The sequence below is a fragment of the Gouania willdenowi genome, chromosome 15 (assembly GCF_900634775.1).
Source record: "Gouania willdenowi chromosome 15, fGouWil2.1, whole genome shotgun sequence".
NCBI lineage: Eukaryota > Metazoa > Chordata > Actinopteri > Blenniiformes > Gobiesocidae > Gouania > Gouania willdenowi.
The window spans coordinates 19,393,679-19,407,791 of NC_041058.1; positions in this window are offsets into that span (position 1 = coordinate 19,393,679).

Here is a 14,113-nt window from a genome sequence, read left to right on the forward strand (position 1 = left end):
TTTTAACCAAGTCACATTTTTACTTCATTTCATTTTTTTTTTTTTTTCAACAATGATGATTAAGTCGGTCTGGAATGATGTTTGTTTTAGTTTTCATTTCATCACTGCTCTGAAATCGGTGTCGTTCAACAGTTTTGATAAAGTCTGTGCACTTTGTCATATTTACATCTATGATAATCCTGGGAAACGTATACTATTGTAAAGTGTTGTGTATTTTTAATAAATGTACCCACTGAAAGGTCCTATCTGTCACTTTGCCTCTGCTTGACTAGAAATCTTTTCTCGCTTAATTTGTTTTCTGAAACTACATTGTGACAGTCTTTTTCTGTGGAATCGGTTAACGCAGAGGTTTTCAAAACGTTTCGGGTCGTGACCCCATTTATGACATCACAAATGCCCAGCAACCCCAGAGACATTTTTTTTTTCTTCTAAAAGTACTTTTTGATCATGTTTATTAAATAATATAGAATAGCCAGGATTAGTACACTAAGTCAGTGGTTCCCAACCTTTCTTGTCTTGTGTACCCCTTGAGCCTTTCTGTCATACCATGAGTACCCCCTCACTCATAGGTGTTCATGATTCTCCAAAAGTAGAACATAACACAACTGAATATTTAACGCAAGTCATTTTATTTCATCTTCTTAAATTGAACAATTAATATTCAGGCTTTATCTTATTTACCTAAAATTAAACATAAAATTATGTTGCCTTCAAGGCAATACATTTATAAATATAAGAAATAATATTATAGTCATACGTTTGTATTATTAATATTAATATATTATGATGATATTGTTATGAAATAAAAATAATAAAGTTGAAATTAGAAAAAAACAAGAATAAATGAAAATAATAAGTAATATAAATAAATGAATACAAAACAAATAATTAACCTGCCTGTGTTATATACAGTATCAGTGTTATGGCGTTTACCACAAAAAGAGCTTCTTTGAATATGTCCCCTTTAAACAGACATTTAAACTTTAAAAACAAGTCATAGCGCACACGTACCATTTTATTGACGTACTTGTGAAATGACTGAGAATATTTTTTATTATCTTGGAAATAAATTCTTTTCCACCCCGAGGGGTACGCGTACCCCTGGTTGGGAAACACTGCACTAAGTGACAAGATTAGTTTAAGTATACAAAACAGTTGTTTGATGTCTATTGTGTGTGATGTGTTGATTTGAAAATGAATAATATAAAAAAAAATCAAAATATAATTTTAAGCAATTTATTTTAAATGTTTTTTTTTTTTAACCTAACTTTATATTATTATTTATTATTAACCCAAGGTTGAAAAACACTTTGTTAACGTTTTTCAACTGTAAATTTTAAAGAACTGTTTGGTTGTTTTACTGTCTTAAATTAATAAATGTTTAAGGCAGGGGTTCTCAATTTGTCTCACCCTTTTGCCACAGTCATTATATCCCGACCTATGTTTTTTCTAGAATTCAACCAACCAAATTTTGTGTTTCCAAAATAGCTGCTGATAACACAAATATATGTATAATAATAATATTTTCCTGCATGTGCAACATGCATTTCACAGCATGCCTGTCAAAAAAATTAAAAATAAATCCAACATGAGAGACATTAGGTGTTTATCTAATGTTGACCAGCTGTGGGTCGCCCACTTGTGACCCACTTGTGGGTCACGACCCACCAGTTGAGAATCACTGGTTTAAAGTATGATATAAATGAACTGATTTACTTTGCTGAGCGTGCTGACCTGCTGGTGGAAAGTGGTCATTCTTCCAAAGTTTCCTCCAAAGGTGTGACTACCGTGAGGCTGTCACTACAGAACTTTGTATCACTTTCAGGTCAATTTTTCCCACTTTATGTGGGAAAAATGTCATGAATTATTTACTATGTGTGATATGCGTTATACATCATGACTTAATTGCTACCTCTAAACTGCTATTTTTGTTATTTCTGCATAAGCAAAGCTAAGGTCCATCCATTATAAACAAAAGTGAGTAAGTGTTGGTGCACTCATTGGGCATCACTCCTAGAAAAAGTGCAGGAGAACGTGCCATTTCGGGAAAAGTGCTGCGGTTAAACAGGGATTCATCACGGTCGTGAAAATATAGGGATTAGGTTAAGGATTAATATTTATTTACACAACTGTGTTGACCTTCTATGAATACAGGATATGTAGTGTTGCACTTTTTTACCCCCATCCAACTACGTTTGAAACATTTTTTTTTTTCTCTGACGTGGCTGAACTATTGAGTGACTGTATTTCACTTAATTAAAAGCAGTGGCTGGTCTGCCCAGATGTTATGTGGGCTTCATCTAAGAGGAGTGTTGACATTCAGTGAATAGAAGAGGCCACCTGCTAACTTGACTCCTGGCATGACGGCTGATTTGCATTCCTGTGGTCTGTTGCCTGGCATGATTACTCCCACCACTTAACAATCCCATCTACTGTTAAATATCATGGATTCCCTCCAATTCAGCAACATTTCTTCCTTGTCTGCTATGAATGAGCCCCTGTTTACTTCCCCCTCAAGTACACATCCAACAGCAAAGCTCAGCTCACATAAAAGAAAAGGCTAACAATTGCCATACTCAGGGCAGATTAATACAGTGGCCCCTTCACCTCTGAGACCCCCGTGGTCCAAAACAGTCTGCAGTGAGTCAGAGGTGCCTTGACATTCATCAAATCTGCACTTCCAGCAGCCACTTCAGAAACATGCTGAGAACAAGGTCATAACCTCTCCTAGTTTACTTTCCTATAAATGATTCATACGCCATGCTCTCAACACAAAAACACACAGGCAGAAACTTACAAAATGTGTGGGTGTGTGTTTACGTGCTAATATTAAGTCTTTTCTGAGCTCAATACATAAACATATTGTGTATGGTGAGGAACCTCTTGTTGTGTTTGAGGCTCGTGTGGATGTCACTATTCTCCCACAGTCTAAAAACAGACGTGTCTTTATTTACATACAGCAAAAGTCATCTCAAAGTCTTTGGTTATACACTGGTTTATTTGAATAATGACATGTTTTTGACATGACTACTGAGTATGATCCTATTTTAACACGCGCTGCAATGTAAAGCGTAAGGACTGAATCTGCGAGAAGAAAAGTAACCAATCAGAGACCAGCATCTGAGTCCCAGATGTCCCAAAGTCTATCATTTGTGAAAATGTCCTTCGTCACCTTTGCATATTGTCATTATTAATTATTCATTATAGATAGGGATTTAATCATGGTCATTTTCAGCAGTTAATTATTCAATGTATTGCATGTGAAAATCAACTGTGCAGACAAGCTGACACTGATTATTTATTCAATTAAAAGTTGTTCCAAGTTATTGAAAATTGATTAGTGAGTCAGTGAGAGAAAAGCAGAACTTTCCAGTGATATGCTGATAAAATGTGAAACCAAGCGTTTGCTCAGTCTGAGGGGAGTCGATGGAAACGTCTCACTTAAAAAATGTAGTCGAAAAAAATTTCGAGAACATTTTTTAGTCAACAACATTAACTCTGGGTAATACTTAGCATTTTACTGGTTTCATTTGAATAATGACTGTTGTCGACACGACTTCAACACACAATTTAAAGTCTAAGGACTGATGGTAACAATAGCATCTGAGTCCCAGATGTCCCAAAGCATAACTTTTGTGAAAATATCATTAATGAATTGTTCATAAAAGATAGGAATTAAATCATGGTCATTTTCAGAAGTTAATTAATAAATGTATTTATGAAAAAGAAAGTGCAGACGAGCTGACGCTTCCTTGAGCACTTCCTTTGATCCCTGATTATTTATTAAAAATGCATAAAAAAGTGATTCCAAGTTATTAAAAATGAATGAGTCTGTGTGAGAAAATCAGAACTTTGCAGTGATATGCTGATAAACTGTGAAACTAAGGTCTGAGGGGAGTCATTGTAAATGTGTGCTTCAAATCAAATGTAACATTTATGAGTGCATTAGTTAGGAGTGATCCATTACTGGTTCTGTCAAGGTCTGATACAAGCCTGTTAATACTACTCAAAGTATCAGTAATGTTCTGCTACTCCTGAGATCTCTTTTCTTTTTGGCAGACCAACGTTTATTTTCACAGTGTCACCTTGCAGTCCATCCACAAGGCAAAGTGAAATTGTATCTAATAAAAATGTTGTGCAGTTTACCTAATTCATCTCCCCACATATGGTTCTCCTTATTTATGTTCTGTGGGTGGGCCGTGACTTCCATACAGCTCAATCAGTTCCTCTTAAAAGGCAGACCATATGGGTCACATTTTTACATGTTGTTTGGTATGACAAGGCTGTAGCAGGACCAGCGAGGAATGTGTCCTCACAGAGGGCAGCCCTGGAACACGCTTATGTTTGCTTGTAATTCCCATATGCACATTAGCCCTCCAATCCAAAGACGTAGCTCTTGAAATTAGGAGAGCTTGTTTGTGAGCACAGCTGTCACTTTCTATTAACATTAGTTTTGGCACCTGGATGTTCTGCACTGATACTTTTTTTTCTAAATCTTCTCCATTTGCTGTTCTTTCCTTCATAGTCGCATACCATTAAATTAATTTAAAAGACGAACTTTTGTCTCTAGGATTCAGTCTACCGGTAACTGATTTCACATGTGAAAATACAAATTTTAATCATAAGACCACCTACCTGCCCATTATGCCAGTATTTCTAAAACTAGAGTCTGGGTACCAGGAGGTCTGTGTTTTGCATTTTTAAGATAATAATTTATATTGTTTCATTAGAAAGCGTGTTTTGAACTGATTTTGGACTTTTGGACTGATTATTTTCTCTGCAGATCATAACAATCTTTTAGTAAAAATTGCTTGTGCTATTGTCATGTTGGTCAAATGATTAAAAAGGACATTTTTCCTGCTGATCCAGTGAGCACAGAATAATCTATTGTAGCCTAATCCCAAAACCACATGAGGTTAAGGTACTAACCGGTATTGTTGTAATTAAATATCTGTCCCAGATTATCTATATTTGAATAAGATTGTGTTAATAGAAAGCTGAACGTTTGTACTATGGCAGGAAGGTTGTATGGTGGGTGCACCGCACACAGCAAGAATAGAATAGAATAGAATAGAATAGAATACACATTTATTGATTCCCAGAGTGGAAATTCACATTGGCATCAACACAATATAAGAGCAAAAATAAACAACAAAAATAAACATTAACATATGATAATAAAAAAAATAAATACTACATAAATTAGAAAAACAACAACAAGCTTCCTCCCACTATTGAAAACGTGATTGTTAGTTTCTACATTGACCTGCGATGAACTGGCGCAGTGTCCAGGGTGTACCCCCACTCAACACTCAATGAGAGCTGGAGATAGGCACCAGCACTACCCTGAAAAAAGGAGCAAGCGGGTCAGAAAATGGATGGATGGGTTGTGTACAGGGATGTGTAAGTGCATCGTTAACCAGTCATAGTCAAACGAGTCTTTGGAATCGCTAAAAAAAAAACCTTTACGATTATACTATCAATTTTTCCTGGGCTGCGCCGCCACTGTAAACAAACGTACCCCAACAGTTTTTCACCTTAGGAGCTCTGTCAGGGCCTTAGGAGGCTTTGTGAATACGGGCACTGGTATTTGAATTTGACAATCACTTTCATGTCAACAACATGGCCACGCAAGGATGTTGTTTCACTGTGTTTTATGGAGGGTTCTGTCTATTTAATTCCAGACACCGCCACCTGTAAAGCAGAGGAAGACTGCGCTGGAGGAACTCTTTGAGGATGACAATAATGAGCTGCAGTCTGATCTAGAAACTCTTCCTTCCAGAGAGAGTGGGACAGGAAGTACAGCTTTGTAGAAGCCTGCCCTGCATCCTCTCCTAGAACAACGCCACCCAGTGGTGGTGGGAGAAACGAGACACTTTTCCCCTGCTCTCAGGTCGAGCTGAGAAGTAACTTTGTGTCCAGGCGTCCTCTACCCTACCCCAGCTGAGAGAGTCTTCTCCACAGCCTGGGGACACGATAATCCCCGAAAGGTCCCGCATCGTTCCTGGGAAAGCAGACATACTTATTTTTCTGATAAAGAATGTTTAATCAGCCCAGCCCTGCCCGTTCCTTGTTGGTTGTTCCTCTAGGGCAGGGGTCTGCAACCTTTACTCTCAAAGGACCCATTTTGACTAATCTCACCTGGATTACAGTCATTCTCAGCCGAAAAAAAATACCTTCTCAATGAAGCCAATACAGTGTAAAATTCTATGAGTTAATGCATTTGAAGGGCTACAAAAAAAATAACTTGAAGTCTTTTTGTTAGTTGAGTTAACTAAGATTAGCCACAGGTGCAGGAAAAGTTGATGGTCTGTAAAGGTCGCTAAACCCTTATCAATATACATCCCTAGTTGTATAGTGAGGTTCTTTGATCCTTTGATCTCCTTTGTAGCAGCTCTTACACACAACAGTTAGCAATAGCCTTTGACACATTTGTTTCAGAACCAGTGTTTGCATCTAATGATTCGATCAACGGACACAATTACTACAGAATCACTGCTTTTCTTTCCTCTTTCAAATACTGACCCCGTTCAAACTTTTTTTAAACCTCATATAGTCGTGCTCTTTTCCACTCTTACCGCTTTTGTTGAAAGTGGCCAACATACAATTATCTCATTCCCTTCCTTTTTATGCCTCTAAAAGTTGTCTTTTTTTAAAAGACACATAAAAAAAAAAAAGTTGTAACCAAAGCTAAACCAGAAACTGAAAATACCAACCAAAGCAGAGGCATTAGAAACAAACATCTATCCTGTAATAATGAGGTGATTTATTAAACATGTGTTAACTGTACAGCAAAAACAAAGTATATCAGAAGATTCAAGCCATATCTGGGCTCAATTACAGACATGAGCAAAGAACAAAGGAAGACAGTAAAACATACGCTTAACTTAAAAATAAACATGCAGCTTTTGTTTGGCGAAATAAAAAACACTTGTAAAGAAGAAAAAAACAACGCTCTTCATATTACACAACCTTAAAAAAGAAAAGTTTGGGCATTCCTGCTAAGAAAATTATTTTAAAACCTGACAAATGTTATGATTTAAAAATTTCCCTCTGATTCTAACATGTTGACTGTACTTAAAAGCCTCATTTTAGTATAACATTATAGCACATTCCCAGCATAACTGTATAGGAATTTATATTTAACAAAATCAAGCTTTTAAGAAAATATAACATCAACGATAGTAAAGAATTACCAAATTAATGCATTATAAAATAGACCAATTGAATTCATCTCAAGTTTAAAAAAATAAAATAAAAAATCAATTCAGACAGGAAAACCTTTTTAACTCGAAATGTGTTGTCATGCAAGTTTACTTTATCCCCATCCTCTCACACCTCCATGAAAGCACTGGGCATAAATACGCTATTAATTTACAGCCAAAAGCACATGGAGATATATCCATAGTCTCAACTTAACCCGTTCCACGTGGAGTGCGGCTGCTCTATATTTTACCGTGAAATTCAATTTCTTCCCCCAAGGATAAGAATACTTTGAAGGAAATCTCCATACTTTATGATCCAGGTGAAGCCATAATCCAGCTGCGAAGATCTCCACGGAACAATATAAAAGTCCGCCCAATAAATATTCAGCTGCATCCGCTTTGATGGATCAGTGACAAAAGTGAGGCGATGTCTTTGTGAGGAACATTTAAAAATATATGCAGTGAAAAATCTTGGAAAGAGCCATTGGGCCTTGTTTTAAAAGCATAACTTTCTAATTAGATGGGAATTAAAAGCAAATTTCAAGCCCAAAATATGAGAAGAGCCTTCAGACAATTTAATTTATTTTTTTGTTATTATTGCTATTAGATGTTTTTGGAACTGGAAACATTGTTTTGACAGGAAAGCATGAGCCAATTTCCTTTTCAAACGTTGGCATATTTTGTTCATTGTCCTCTGTAAATAAACACAAGGTTTCTCTGATAGTAATTATACCCTGTTACCTTTCCTTCCATGTGCCAAACTGTTCCTTTATATTTTATTTTCAGGACATTTCTTTAAAGAGATGCTCACGAGTCCTTTGTATGAACCTATGTATATACACAAAACAAACACACCGGTCAGTGGCTTTTTGTGACTAAAAGCCGTGGGGCGCTCAGTGGTGCGATTACTGCAAAGATAATCTTTAACACACATGCTGTCTCTGAGGGAAGCTCTGGAAAGTTGGCTCCGAGTGGCCGCCCCTCCTGAACAAACTAAGGAGTCCACTGCTAGATTCGACGCGAATTCATGTTGTGCATTTCTTAGATGTGTTGATTTATTTATTCGTTTTTTGCATACATTTGAATATTTGTGTTTGAGACCCAAACAAAATCTTGTTATATATTTTTTTTTGCATGATTTATTCATACTACCTTGAGGCCTGTTGCTGCAGGGTGTGTAATTTTTACAAACATTCCCATATCTTGTGTATGTAATGGTGAGTTTTTTTGTTTTGTTTTGTAAACCCTTAGTCCAATGATAAGGTGCAATATTACATGAAGAGCAACACAACTTTCTTCCTCAGTTCAGTTAAATCCATGACGTTAAAATTAAAGACAGGTGGAGGATAAAGATTGATTTAATCCGATTCCTGTTTTCATTTGCCCGCGTTCTTTTCAGTGTATGTTTAACTTCTTTCATGTGATGCCGAAACACTTACAAAATAAAACCCTGTTTTTCACATCTGTTTCTTCCTCAGCAGAGAATAATCCCTTTCTTTTATGCACAACTTTTTCCACTCGCCCAAATTGAGTCTGACACACGCAGTGCTTGATTATATTCAATATATTTAGACATTTGTCTTTTGCTTGAGCTCCAAAATCCTCATGTTTTAAATATATTACTCTCAGGAGATGCTAGCAAACTAGCCCAGAGACATCCCCTTTCCTGCCAGGGCAAATCTGTTTGCCTAATCTACACTAGCGTAGACTCGAGACTCCTCTAAAGATTGGGGACTGCTCAGAAAACATCTCAGGGTTGCTAAAAGTAGAAATCTGTGTGGAGCCTTTTTTTAATTAAGGTATGACATACAAACCTTTTTTTTTTTTCATCATTTTAAAGAAGATCCTTCAATGTTATCAACATTTAAGAAGCTAGGAAATTCTGTTATGTGTTAAACAAATTACTTGAGTCCTCTTGGTGTAGGATAGAAGTTAGATATCAGTACGCGGGTGTTCATTTTCTCAAAGTTGTCTTTCAGTGGTTCCAACACTTACGGCCAAGAAAAATAATCAATTATTAATATTTTAAATTTTATGAATTGAACTCCGTAAATATAAAACCTCCTGAAGGTCAGCTCTATAAAGTGACCCTCAGAAACTTTACTTATGTCATCAGTAACTAAAACAAAGACCTTTGGTGCCTGACGATGGGCAAATGCAACGATTGACAAACATAGAAATGATCCAAAAACACAAACACAATGGAATACATACATCATGAAACAAATGCCAAACAGAAATAATGCAAAGACCAAAAACAGTCAAAAACCCCAAAAACAACGGCATGTGAGAATTTCTGCAGGTCCATGGAACAAAAAAAAAAGTAATTACGGACATTATTGATGGATCGAGTCCTTTGGAATCTGTCTTGTAATTCAAACAGCAACACAACAAATGTAATGTTAGAAGAAGTTTTACATGTTAAACATCTTTCACATTTGAGGCCTTATAGGGAGGAGTGAGAGTCTGGTGGGTGCTCATTCATTCATTTATTCATTCATTCATCTTCTGACCCGCGTATACCTGTTCTAAGTTGCAGAGGTCTGCTTGTGCAAACTTAGCTTTTATAGTAGCAGGCAGGTAACATGGAACACATAATAACTAGTGTCTAGCATCCAACAATAGGAACTCATGCTGCTACTCCCACCACACACTGTATTTATATATTAGTATTAGTTTTAGTATTTAGTATTTATATATTAGTATTCGTTTTAGTATTTGGTATTAGTAAATGTTTTATCTGTTGTAAAAATTGTATGTCTACCTTTAGTATAGGAATGTCTTTTCTGTTGTGCCTGAGCACTTTATCTGTTCACCGTGGGAAGTGAGAAACGTCTTCTCGATTCCCTTGTATGTTTGTGCATGCAAAGGAATTGACAATAAAGCTGACTTTGACTTTGACTTTGAACTACTAGTCAAACAAGGAAAGCTCCCATTGGCTACCTGAGTCAACTTAGGAGTACGGTAGCTCGTTAGGTACAAAACATATAACCAGATGATTTCCATAATATGTGTGAAACACAAGGTCCGTGGGCCAAATCCGGCCCTTTGGAGCATCCAATTTGGCCCGCAGGAGAAAGTGAAAATGACAGAGTAAACATGAATCATTGTGTAAATGAAACTCAACAATATTTGCAGGGGCTCACAGTTTTCCGTATGCATTCTCTTTTCATTCTATTGTGCTTTTGACATTGTGGACCATATAATTTTGTTGCACAGATTGCAAACGTGAGTTGGACTGAATGGAAAAGTCATGCAATAGCTTAAGTCCTACTTGGAGGAGCAAAGTTATTCTATAAGCATTAAAAACTTTGAATCTGACAGATTACCAATGTCCTGTGGGGTTCCTCAGGGCTCTGTTCTTGGACCCCTTCTGTTTAGCCTTTATATGCTTCCTTTAGGACAAATTTTACAGAACTCTAAGGTTGATTTTCGGAGCTATGCAGATGACACACAACTATATCTATCACTGAACGCAGATGACTATAGTCCCATAGAGGTGTTGTGTGACTGCTTAGAAAAAGTAAACTGCTGGATGAGTGAAAACTTCCTTCAACTAAACCATGACAAGATGGAGGTGATTGTCTTTGGTAACAAGGAAAAGAGGACTGCTGTCAACAATTATCTTAAGTCTCAATCTTTAAAAGCTAAAGACCAAGTCAATAACCTTGGTGTTCTGATTGACTCAGATCTTACGTTCAGCAGTCACAGCAAATCTATCACAAAAACAGCCTTCTACCACCTAAAGAACATCTCCAGAGTGGTTTAATGAGTCTGATTCAGAAATATCACGATAAACTGGTCCATGCTTTTATCTCCAGCAGACTGGACTATTGTAATGGTCTTCTGACAGGAATCCCCGCAAAAAGCATCAAACAGCTACAGCTGGTTCAGAATGCTGCAGCTCGGGTCTGAACCAGAACAAAGAGGTCAGAACACATTACTCCAGTTTTCAAGTTTCTACACTGGCTCCCAGTCAGCCTCAGAATAGACTTCAAAGTTCTGCTGCTGGTGTATAAATCTGTGAATACGTTTGGCCCAGCAGGTCTCTCAGATCTATGGACACAGGTCAGATAGTAGAGCCCAGAGCTCACAAACATGGTGCTGCTGCATTTAGTTGTTATGCTACAAAGAAGTGGAACAAACTGCCAGCAGGGCTGAAGTCAGCATCCAACAGTGACGTGCAGTCAGGGTAGGCAGGGTAGTCAGTGCCTACCCATGGGTGAATCGTTATTTTGATTATTTGTTTTAATTATAATATAATTGTAAATTATTTATTTTTTATTTTCTGATAGCCTATGTTACCTATACGTTTCAAAGTGTCAGAATTTTGTGCTTTTCATAGACCAAATGACTAAACATTGCTATTTCCTGGTACGGCAGAGACGCTGCACAGTCTCACTCTGCTGTAAATGGTAAATGGTAAATGGACTTGATTTTATATAGCGCTTTATCACCACACTGAAGCAGTCTCAAAGCGCTTTACATATCAGCACATTCACCCATTCACTCTCACATTCACACACCAGTGGGACAAGACTGCCATGCAAGGCGCTAGTCGACAACTGGGAGCAACTTAGGGTTCAGTGTCTTGCCCAAGGACACTTCGACACATAGTCAGGTACTGGGATCAAACCCCTAACCTCTCGATCAGAAGACGACCCACTACCACCTGAGCCACAGTCGCCCTGAGGCAGAAGGAGGTCACACCCTCTTCCAAAGACACATTGCTGCTCTGCCTCTGGCCCCATAGCCTGTGTATATATGTGTTTGATGTCAGTTCCCCAATATGAAAACCATTTATGTAAAAAGGAAGATTGCTACGCTGCCTTTGGACGTAACAGTGCTATCCTAAATGCTATACGTACATTCAGAGTGCATTAGTGAAGTGATACAACGTGGCGGTGACAGCGCTAGAGACAATAAAGAAAATTTCTTTTGAGGAAAAACGACAGCTTTTAAAAGATGGGAGACCAACACCTGAGCTACCAGACCTTCAGCAAAGGTAAGGTCAGAAAATTGTTCTTACTTTTCACAGTGAATGGTACAAAAGGAAGGATTGGCTTTGTGGATGCTCCTCACTGAAGCTGTTCTGAGTTGTTGTTGTCATTTTCTCCGAGTTTCTGTGTTTCCAACACAAACAACGGATGTGCTGCCGTGTCATGAGATATATCTTGTTGTGAGAGTATGGAGGCTGTATTGAATAATTGTTTAAGTTTCTTTAATAGTGTTTTACAATCTTCATTTTGTTAGATTAACACTTGCCAGCCAAAACATATGAAATTGTCATTGGTGTCAACATTGGTGGTCTCGATTTGCAACGCCCTGCCTACCTAACCCTAGTGCTCACGGCACGTCACTGGCATCTAATGTGAACATTTTTAAATCAAAGTTAAAGGCACTTATTTTCTCCACTGCGTATGATTGAGAGGAAGATTTATGGTCATGTTATTGATGTAATGTGTTTGCTGCTGATTTTAAATGCTTTTACTGATGATTTGAAATGATTTTTGCTGCCGATTTTAATGTTCTCATTGATTTTAAGCAGTTAAATGTTTTCCATTGCACTTTTTGATCATGTAAAACACATTGAGTTGCCTTGTGTATGATATGCGCGATACAAATAAATTTGCCTTGCCTTATGTCACTTGATTGAAGTCATTTTTAAATATTAAAAAAAAAATCTAAATTCTTACAAAATCCTTAGATTTTAAATATTTCCCTTTCATGAAATATAAATTTGCCACAAAACCAAGGAAATTTAAAGTGAGTAAGTTGTATACATGTTTTGTATTTTATGTATACATAGAAGTGTAAACTATGGCACAATAATGCGGAAATTAAGTATTTTCCCGCAAAAATCTGTGGCCCACTTCAGATTAAACTGCTCCGTATTTGGCCCCTGAACTAAAATGTGTTTGACACCCCTGGTCTACATCCTTTCCCTCCAGCTTCTGCCTTCCCTGCAAAAGAAGGTTAGTCATGCATATGAAGGTTTGATAGAGACAGTATACAATACTAGGCTCATGATAACGATAGAGGTCAATATTAAGGTAAACAAAATACAAAAAATAAAATGCAGTTGGAAAAATAACCATACACAGAGGAATAACTGTCAAATATTAAACTGGCTCTCTTGGCTTAATAGTTGACCATTAACATTCATTTTCCTTTCTTTATGCAAAATAAATAAATATATTTGACAATAACAAAAAAATCTTATATTTTTTTCTGTTTTAAGTATAGGTATATGTATTTTTAGTCTTTAGGTTTATGAAAGCAAAAACTAGTTTTAACCGATAGAACTTAAAAAAAAAAAAGTTTTTTAAATGAGACTTTTTGTTTTAAATAACTTTTAACGCTGCGTTTTGTTTCGTCAGCATCCCTGAGTCATTAGCATCACGACACCAAAAAGAGAAATTTAGGAGATGGACTTATACCTTACAATCGACAACAAAACAAATGTTTTTTTCAAGGCTGATCATGAGTCACCTTCCTCCGCTCTCATCACAGTGCAGTTTAGTGTGGTGGGCTGGTTGAATGCTGAGACTTCATTAAGCCACTCTATTGTTAACATCTGGGTTCAAAATGGCTCCTTCTCCAGTAAATGTTGCTCTGGCTTAACAAGGGATTTCGTTACAGCATGCAGTTGACATTGGCAGCAGTGGCACATCTGGCAGTGAAAGCCGTTTGTGGTTTGGGTCACAGGAGATCAATCATTTCAAGCCATTTCCCCGAAACCTTTCCATTTTCCACAGGACAGGGGACGTGAATGTTCATCTAATCCTGCTGCACCAAGACAAACATATCATCTGTAAGACTGGTTTGACTATGGGTGGTGTGGTGGGCAGCGGCGCTCACTCGCAACCCCAGGTTTTAGGGTTTGAAGGCCACAGTCCTTCTGTGTG